Source organism: Hirundo rustica, chromosome 4 (genome assembly GCF_015227805.2).
Source record: "Hirundo rustica isolate bHirRus1 chromosome 4, bHirRus1.pri.v3, whole genome shotgun sequence".
In the NCBI taxonomy this organism is placed as follows: Eukaryota; Metazoa; Chordata; class Aves; order Passeriformes; family Hirundinidae; genus Hirundo; species Hirundo rustica.
In genome coordinates this window covers 3,365,423-3,375,077 of record NC_053453.1, presented here as the reverse complement: position 1 = coordinate 3,375,077, position 9,655 = coordinate 3,365,423, and the positions used below count along the sequence as shown (strand labels likewise).

The 9,655-nt window shown below is 47.1% G+C and overlaps 1 protein-coding gene across 1 annotated transcript in view; it reads left to right on the top strand.

The window, feature by feature from the left end:
- Window positions 1–2,352: 2,352 nt before the first annotated feature.
- Window positions 2,353–9,655, top strand: part of PRKCQ (protein kinase C theta) — a 55,544-nt gene continuing 48,241 nt past the window's right edge. Inside the window, exon 1 of the mRNA XM_040062933.2 lies at window positions 2,353–2,496. The gene's annotated coding sequence lies outside the window, so the exon portion shown is untranslated. The remainder of the gene's footprint in view (window positions 2,497–9,655) is intronic.

Genomic DNA, 9,655 nt, shown 5'->3' with positions numbered 1-9,655 from the left:
GTGGTTCTGTGATCCCATAACAAGAAAGGGGCTTCGAGCCCAGCAAGGAAGGTTTAGGTTACACACGAGGGGCAGTGAAGGACAACTTTGGCACAGGCTGGTGTGGAACTGTCACCAGAGGTCTGGAGTGGCAAGATGGGTGAATACACCTTCAGAAAGGGCTTGTGTTGATTTATTTTCCCTTGCAGCAGGAATTGGAATCCTTGGCTTGTCTTGCCGACAGTTTTCCCTGATCTGAGATCACATTGTTGCACAGACGTTTCACTGGGGGAGGTTGCAGGCTCAAACCTTCATCCGCCAGACCGGAGGTAAGTGGCCTGGTGCACTGTTTTGTGTGTGATACATGGACAGTAATCCTGACCCTAGACATCTGCTCACCTGCCAAGTTCCCATAGGCCAAGTGATCCTCATGTAACCACCTGCTGCGTCATACTTTGTCTCCCAGATCACAGAATCACAGAGTCCTAGAGTGGTTTGGGTTGGAAAGGACCTTAAAAATCATCTCGTTCCAACTCCCTGCAGTGGTCAGAGACACCTTCCACTAGACCTGGATACTCAAAGCCCCATCCAGCCTGGTCTTCAACACTTCCAGCGATGGGATCTGATCTGTGTGAGTGAATGGGGTCAGGGAATGAGGGACAGACCATGGGGCTGCATCCCAGCTGGGGACGTGCCAGTACAACGCCCAAAGCTTGCGCCCAGCCCAAGTGCAGTTGGGTATCTCCTCTAAACATCAGGTTCCTCTGCAAATTTCAGCATTAGCAACCAGTAGAGCTGAGAACTTAAGCTTGGGATGGGAATACATGGAGTTTTAATTTTCTACAGCTCACCCTCAGCTGGGGTGAAAGAACCTATTCTGTATGCTTTTGGTATCAACAGCCTGGTGTAGGGGACTCAGACAGGAAGGATGGATGTGTAAGTTAACGGGGTGTGAGCAATTAAAATGCAAAATCATCTGCCTAATGAAATGTCTTTTTCTCTCCTGCCAGTGACAGGAATAGGTATTACAGTCAGCTCTAATTGTCCCAGCAAGGAGGAAAGAATCACTCTTTGAATGCAATTCATTTCCCCTCAATATCCAAAATCCCAGCAGCCTCTCCCTTTGCCTTGTCTCCCCTTTCTTTATTATAAAGATTTCTACATTTTAGAGATCAGCATCAAGGACAAAATAATCACAATAATATTCAAAGGGCCATCCCAGCCTGCTCAAAGTGAACACTTACAGGCCCTGAAATTTCTAGACACCTCATGTGGGTGATCTCAAACAAAACATCTTCCAGGGAACTGGCAGGTTTCCTGTTCTGTACATTGCCCTTTAGAGAAACACTATTTGAGATTCTTCACTGGAGCCTTTGGAGCCACAGAAGGTGGCTGAACGTGGCCTTGTATTTTCCACGGGTACACCAGGGAGCTGAAGGACATCTTTAGGTCTCCTTGCTATAGCTGTGATCACATTGATTTGTCTGTCAGCAAAGCCCACAAGGCTCACAGAGCAGGTGTGGCCTTGGAGGATAGGGGAATTTCCCCCTGTCTTCTCAAGAATCCCTTGCCACCACATTTCTGGGGTTTCCTTTCCTTCTTGTGGCTCCTCTCCCATGTCCGTGGCCCAGTTTCCTGCTCCAGCTCCACCCCTCCATGACCACCAGCATTCACGCCTTTTCTGACAGCACAGGACGAAACCATGATTCCTGAGAAGGTCTCCTAGGGAATACCCTGCGCAAAACTCACTTTTGACACCCTCAGCCCCTGAAAGGGGAGCACCAAACAGGTACCACTCATTCTTCTTCCACACAACAACTCGGTCTGAGGTTTCTAACACCCATGTCCAAGAACAAAACATAATGGGAGAGACAAATGAGGAAAGACCTTCTCTGCAGACATTCCCCCTGCACCCCTCAGCAACCCCTGCTGCCAGCCACGACAGCAACGCTTGATGGCCTGGGGGGGGGAAAAAAAAAAAAAAAATTCAATCATGTTGCTCTTTTTTCATTATTCTGGGAGAGAATTTCACTACAGGCACTGTTTCCCTTCGGCAGCAGGGACGCCGTGCGCCGGCCCTAAGGCAGCAGCATCCTGTGCAGGACAGACAGGATGCTCAGCTCCCAGCACCGGGATGCGTGGGGGCAAACACGAGTGGACACCCGGGGACGGGGAGGGGGGTGGTGCCGAGGTCGAGGGTACGAGGAGGAAGAAGAGGCGGCGAGAGCAGCCGGGGTGGTGGCTGCGGACGGCCCGGAGTGTGCTGCTTCCCTGCGGGGGCGGTGGGAGCGCTGAGCCGGGCTGGGCTGGGCTGTGCCGTGCCGGGCGGAGCTCAGCAGAGTCGGGCTGGGCTGTGCGGAGCCGGGCTGTGCCGGGCGGAGCTTAGCAGAGCCAGGCTGAACAGAGCCGGGCTGTGCCGGGTGGGAGCGGGTTCAAGCTAAGCCGAACTGAACTGAGCCGAACCGGACCGAGCCGAGCGGGGCTGATCCGAACCGAGCCGCGCTGCACGGGCAGCAGGTACCGCCGGCGGAGCGGAGCGGGATGCGGGGGGATGCGCAGAGATGCCGGGGGATGCACCGGCAGGGCCGGGCAGTGTGTCCCGCTGCAGGGCGATGTGCCGAGGGCGGGTGGGACCTCCGGAGGGAGAAGCTGTGCAGCAGCACCAGGAAAGTTGAGGGACCGCTTGGTGCTGTCGGCATTTCAGTGCCGCTGGGCGCTGAGCCATCGGTTCTGCTGTCACGGGGTTTTAAAGGTGACAGCTTTGTCCGGAGAGTTGTGGGTTTTTTATTGTTTTAGCTTTTGTTCCCCTTAAATACGAGTCTAAATTGCTCACAGCTTCTACACCTGATGTCTTTAGCGAGTGTTTGTGGTTTCGCCATCACGTTTTCCTGCCTTTTAAAAAGAGCGTTGTTTTCTCCCGTGTGTCTTTATATAGCAGAGAAAAGGGAAAAGTGAGAAACACAACGAAAACCGACTACAAACAGTTTTAGTTAACAGAGTGAACAAAGTGGGGAAAATATAGAGGGGAACCCCTTTCTCCTGCCGGGCTCAGTGTTGATTTATAGGTTCCATGGTTACAGCAGTGTGTGATAAGACAGCCGGACGGGAAATGTAGTTTTAGATGCGATGTTGTATCTCAGCGGCTGGGTACATCACTTTGGGGTCGAGTTCGTAATGTTCTAGAAAACAGGAGCTGCGACACGTTTGAGGGCAGATTGGGGCTGTCAGAGAGGAGTGAGCGGCCTCCATCCCTCCTCCTCTCCGCGGTGTTTGAGCTGCGTTTCCTTTCGGAGGAAGGGACTCAAGCCCCAGCCCGGCTGAGTTCCCTGTGTGCACGTTGAACGCGAATAGAGTTAAACTCTTGGCTGAAATCGGATCCTTTCTAATTGCCAACTTCTCGGCTGTACTTTAATCTCCAGGAGTGTGATACTTTTCAGAGGGGGAAAGCTTTTTACAAACTTTTTTTTTTTTCTTTTTTTTATTCACACCCATGAAAGAACAGTAGCAAAAAAAAAAAAAAAAAAAAAAAAAAAAAAAAAACCAAAAAACAAAAAAAAAAAAAAAACCACAACACCCCCCCCCCCAAAAAAAACACCCACCAAAAAGAAAAACAAAACAAAACAAAAAAACCCCCAAACCCAACAAAACCACCTACTTCAGCAGTTGAGAGCCGCTCAATTGAGTCATGCTAACAGCAGATTATTTAGTAGGGTTACTAGGGCAGGAAGAGATAAAAGTTTCACTGAACTTGTTATTAAAAAAAAAAGCGGGGGGAGCAGCAGAACTATTTGCAGTGAAAAGGGCAACGTTCAAACTTTTGTATTCTTGAACAGCCAAGTCCTTGAGGCCCTGCAGGCATTGGGGGGGGGGGGGGTTGTGCTTCTCTTTTCATCCTTCTTTTTAATTGAAGAAAGGACTTCACATCCTTGTTCAGGCATTGAGAGTTTCTGGGTAATGAGCTTTAGGAGCAGAGTTGAGGGACCAGCGAGGAGCACCTGCTCCAAGGAGGTTCCTGTCCCACCTGGTTGTGGTGGAGCAGGACTGCATTCAGCTGGAAGTATCAGACAACCTCCTAAGATGTTGCTTTCCTGGAGTTCACCATGGAGCTGCCCTTGCCTGAACTCGTGACATCAGAGTTGAATCAATCCGTGTTGTCTCCTCTGTCTCTTTTTTGCTGTCTCAGCTGGACGTGAGACTTTGGTATCTGCCTTTACTTGCCAAGGCTCCCTGAGCCCTGCTGGACCCCTCGTTTTCCTCACATGACTCTTTAGCCGAGCTCTGTGTGGACATGAGGTGAATCAAGCAAGTGATGCTCAGCCTGTGCTGAGGTTTTGGCCTGGAAAGACTCCCTGCCTTAAGATGATGCCACACTTGCACTGGAGCAGTCAGAGTTTAGTTAGACTTTCCCCTCACTTTTACAAGTGTTTTATGATTTGTTTTTTAAGGCCCTGCTGAAGATTCAAATCTCCCTCCTGAACCTCTGCCCTGCAGCTCAGCAGCCCCCTGTGCCCAGGCTGGTTTTGTACTCATTCTGCTACACTGGGGAAAACTTTTCATTTTTTTTTCCACCCTGAGGAGAGCTGTGAGGGTTATTACACTGCCAGGGTGGAGCTAACTTAGCTTTTTTTTTTTTTTTTTTTTCCCCACCTCAAGTGTGTTTCCTTTCAAAGAAAGTCACTTGGTTGACTCTCAGAGCTTCTCACAGAAGCAGCATGTGGCTGAGTATCCCATCAGAGGTGGAAAGCTCAAAGGAAAGAGGGAGAGAAAAAGAAGGAGGGATGGAGGGAACAAGAGAAGCAGCTTAGTAGGATGCAAAGTTGTTGTTGTTGTTGTTTGGTTGTTTTGTTTTTTGTTTTTTTTTTCCCTTGGGATCTTTTCCAGGTTAGTCTCTGTTTATCCTTCCACTTTGTTCTGAAAGAAGCGATATGGTGAATATAACTTCTGATAGCAACTTTTTGGTTTCTTCTCTTATTGTCTGAGGTTTATTGCAGAGAGCTCTGCAGCAGCCTGGGAGGGAGGTGAAGTATGAAGCACCTTCCAGGGCTCTGCCAGGAGGCCTGTTCTGCTCTTGGCTTCTTTAATGCATATGTTTGTGGATCCAAGTTAAAACACTTGGCTGCAAGTTCTGCTGTTGCTTCCCGTTTTGCTGAAGCCAGGATTTGTGTAAACAGAGTGTTGTTCTTTGCTAAGCTTCGAGAAAGCAACTCTTGAAATAGAAAAGGAAGAGAAAGTCAACACGGGAGTATGAACATCCAAAACCTGTACGTGTGAAACCATGGAAAGGATTATCAGAGCCTTGAGCCTGTAGTCCCAGGTACCAGGGGCTTTGCACGGTTCCCTCCCAGGGTTGCTCATGTGCCTGTTCTCACACAGAAACATTCCTTGGATCCTGATGGTGATTGACATGGGAAGCAGCCTGCAAACACTCACTGACAGTTTGTTTCCATCCCGTGCTGTTGTTCTCTGTTTGCCTCCTTGCCTTGCATCCAGCTCCTGGTTGGGAGGAAAACATTGGCAAAGGCAGCCCAAACTGCAAACCCTTCTCTGAAGCCAACTGCGCTGTGTTTTTATTGTAACATGGCTTGTTTGTCGATTTTGTGATTTATCTGCATTGTTGCTTCTTTGTGTTAATATTGTTCTTTATTTGGCTTGTTGGAGATTTTTCATCTCTCACCACCAGCCAGATCGCATCCAGCCTCAGAGATAACGTTTATTAACGGTGGTGGTGAGAGAGGAAAGGACCCAGATTACTTTTCATATCACACCCAGCCATCTTAGCAATGGATAATTCCTCTGGTTTGCCTTTTAGTAAGCCCATTACTTCAGAGCAGTTTTCTGGGGCAGAGTGGTGACATCCCTTTTGGGGGATGTTTTTGTTTCCACCTATGTGTAAGAACACGTGCTGTGTTTGCTCCTTTGGGGCAGAAATGCTGAGTGGACTAAGTGAACAGTTTTAAAGGATGTACCCAGGGTGAGGTGAAAAGGAACTGGTGCAGCTTTCACTAAAACTGTGCCCCATCCCTGTCACCACAGTGCCACGTGTAATGAGGATGTAGGGCTCAATTATCTCTCAAGTGAATTTCTTGATTTTTGTCTGAGCAGTAATGACCCTTGAGATGTACAGGGGATAAGCTCAACATGACATCTTTCTGTTTTGTTTCTTTTCTAAATGGTCATTTCCAACTCACATTTGACCCATTTGGGGCTGGTTTGCTTCTCAGTAATGAACTGCCTCAATTGTTACGGCATTCAGTTTGCTTGGCATTTGTTGGGAAGCAGAGTATCCTCTTTTCCTGATTGTCCCTCTTATCTGCAGGAAATACAAAATAGTCAGAACATTTGCATAGGAAATGCCTCAACAAAAGACAAAAAAGTTTCCGGTTGATAAGCAAGTGAGGACAGGGAGGTGATGAATCTTGGGCTCATCCACGTATCATATTCAGCCTGATTCTCTAAGAAGTATAGATCACAGAATGGTTTGGGTCAGAATGGACCTTAAAAATCATCCAGTTCCACCCCCTGCCATGGACAGGGACACCTCCCACTAGACCAGGTTGTTTCAAGCCCTGTCCTACCTGGCCTCAGACATTTCCAGGGGTTTTTAATGAGAAATCTGCATTCATTTACCAAAATATCATCTCCTGACAAAGACAGGGCACCCACAGTGATGAAAAAGATCAGTTTTCATCCAAGGTTACCAGACCATGGACAGCTAAAGGAAAATATTTGATGTGACATCAAGAGGATAAAGTTAGAACAACTTCCGTGATACTTAAAGAAATCCAAAAGTGACATTAAAAAACTTTTGTACTTATCACATGATACTTATCAGCAAAGATGTCAGTGGGAGGAGTGTTTCCATAATTAAAACTGCCCTGACAGGAGGTGTGATTGGGACCACACACGAATCTGTAAAAATAAATGAATTCTACGTACGTTCTTATCTACAATGTGTATGAGTGAAAACAAACTTAGCAAAGATAATGGTACATATGGAAGTAGAAGAGGTGAAAGAAGGAGATGGAAGGAAGGAGGAGGTGTTGCAGCCTTGTGTGTGGCAAGATTCCAGCTCTCCCTGGGCACACTCACCTTGCTCCCTGGTAAGGTGTCACAGTGGCAGGATCTAAGTTGGGAGCATCAGGGTTTACAGGCTCAGATGGCTTTAGAGGACAAGACAAATGAAGGCGTTTTCCTTTCCAAAATACAGAAGATGGTCAGGGTTTTTTTAAGTTCTTTAATGGGAAGTGTTTTGATCCACAACAAAGATGTTTTGATTCTGATCACTGTTATCATGTCTTGTAGGAATTTAGTTAAAGATGATCCATGCATTTCCATTCAGATGTTTCCTGGGGCTTCCAAAGTGCAGCATGACATCTTCCTGTGGTGCAGAAAGGTGTTGGTCTCCAACCAACAGCAAGAGAGGTCAGGGAGGATGCAGATCTGTGGATAAATCTGGTTGGCAGAAAGAATGAGGATATGTGGGAACCTTATGGATGAGTCATTTTGATTGGTCAGCTCTACCAAACCATTTCAGCCCCTACAGCAAAACCCATTGCTTTGCTTCAGAAAATATCCTTATTTTTTAGTTGAAAGAAAGTGATTCATTATCAGACATGTTTGCCAGAATTTTCTATGGCAACAAAAAAGCACTTCTCACAACCTTGATGCCCGTGGGTGTCATCATTTAGAAAGGCAGGAAAATGATGTTCAAAACTGGTTTGAAAAGGTGCCTGCAGTCTCTTCTGTTCCTGCTGAAGTGGCCTCCTGGCCTGAGGAGGAGGGCTAGACTTCAGACTCATCAGGACTGCAATCTCAAGCAGTAAAACACCTGAGTGGGAAAAAAAACAAAAAAAAAAAAAACAAAACAAACAAAAAAAAAAAAAAAAAAAAAAAAAAACAAAAAAAAAAAAACAAAAAAAAAAAAAAGAACAAAAAAAAGAAAAAAACAACAAAAAAAAAACAAAAAAAAAAAACACCCACAGAGAAAAATGTACTGGTAGGGGGGTGGGTATAAGATAAATCTATGGTGAGAGGGGTGTGCGGGGCTGGGGAGCTCGTACAGGCCTCCCTCCTGCAGAAGGATGAAGGTTTAAGGTACAGATTCAGCTGTGTTCAGGTCTGGCACGTGTTACTGAAGGGCTTTGCTGGTAAAGTTATGGCTGATGAAGCAGTGGGGGATCAGTGCAGTGTACAGGAGCAGCCCGGTCCATTGGAAAGTGTCCCTGACCATGGTGAATGATCTTTAAGACCTTTTCCAACCCAAACCATTCTATGATTCTGTCAAGTATGAGGCATTTGGAAGATCCGGGAAGAGTACAGCAGACAGCTTAAACCCTGAAGAACAGCTCTAAGCCAAGCACAGATTCCTCCTCTGTTACTACACTGGGATATTTCATTGCAGAGCTGCCACCCACCCAGGCCAGGAAGTGCAATTCCTGCCTCAAATGTCATCGCAGCATGTGTTTCTGCACAAGCAAATAAACCCAGTCCATCCCAACCAGCAGAAGGGCTGTCACACCACTGTGAGTGCACACATTTGCTGAGAGTGTGGATTTAGTGGGGCTCATCTCAGGGATGCAGGGATGGAGCGTGAAAGAGGATTCTCAAAGCCGACTGGTTGTAGGGCTTTGGCTGAGTTGTTTTGTGAAGTTATTTTGAGGGTTTTTGTGAGTAAGGAACCCTTCTGACAAATGTACTCCTAACTCTGGACTGACAGCAAGGCTTTTCTTGGGTTTAGTAGCGGAATATTTTATCTCTGTCTGTCCTCATTGATGCAGTAACTCATCACTTTGCACCCAGTTTTTTCCTTGGGATCAAACACACAACAGCAGTTGCCTCTAAATGACTGTTGGAGAGGCCAGATTTAACCCCTAATCCATATAAAATGGCCATATATGTGGCCTTAATTTTATTTTTTAACCCCTCCAAAAAACCCAAAATGTAAAAGAGAGAGGATGGTAGAGAGTGGCAGCAGAATTGTCACAGAATCACAGAAAGGTTTGGGTTGGAAGGCTTCTTAAAAATTGTTCCAACCCCCCTGCCATGGTCAAGGACACCTTCCTCTAGACCAGGTTGCTCATATGCTGGCCTGGAGCACTTCCAGGGATGGGGAGGGAGATCACACACGCTCACATAGGGCTGGAGTGACTTTCCTGAGCCATGCAGGTGTGTCACAGCTCTCCTGTGGTACCAGTGGAGCCCTGATTCAGCTTGGTCTTTTAATGACTCCATGATTTTGTAACTAGCAGGTGACAATCCCCAGGGATACTCAGGGTCACCACAGCCAGCAGCAGGATGGCTGTCACATTCCCAGAGGGGCCAAGATTTGGGATCACCTGGTGCCAGAAATCCCCATGAACCTGACTCCAGATTGTGGTGGGAGCGGAAGCTTAATTTCTGTTTCAAATCTAAACTTACACATGATTAATTTTTTTCACTTGGATCCGAGCATTTTCTGCCGAGGAGGTTTTTGATGTGGTGGTTTCGCTTTGCTGTGGAGTTTCTATGTGCTGGTGATGGCTGCCCCTCTTTGTCACCTAAATCAGCAGCAAAAGTCAGGGACAGCTGAGGTGGGAGGCGAATCTGAGTGAGACGGGAGGCATTTTGGGGCTGATATGTCAAGAACAGAAAGAGCAGCTTGTGGAGATCTGCTCTGACTTGTGAATGGGATTTGAAC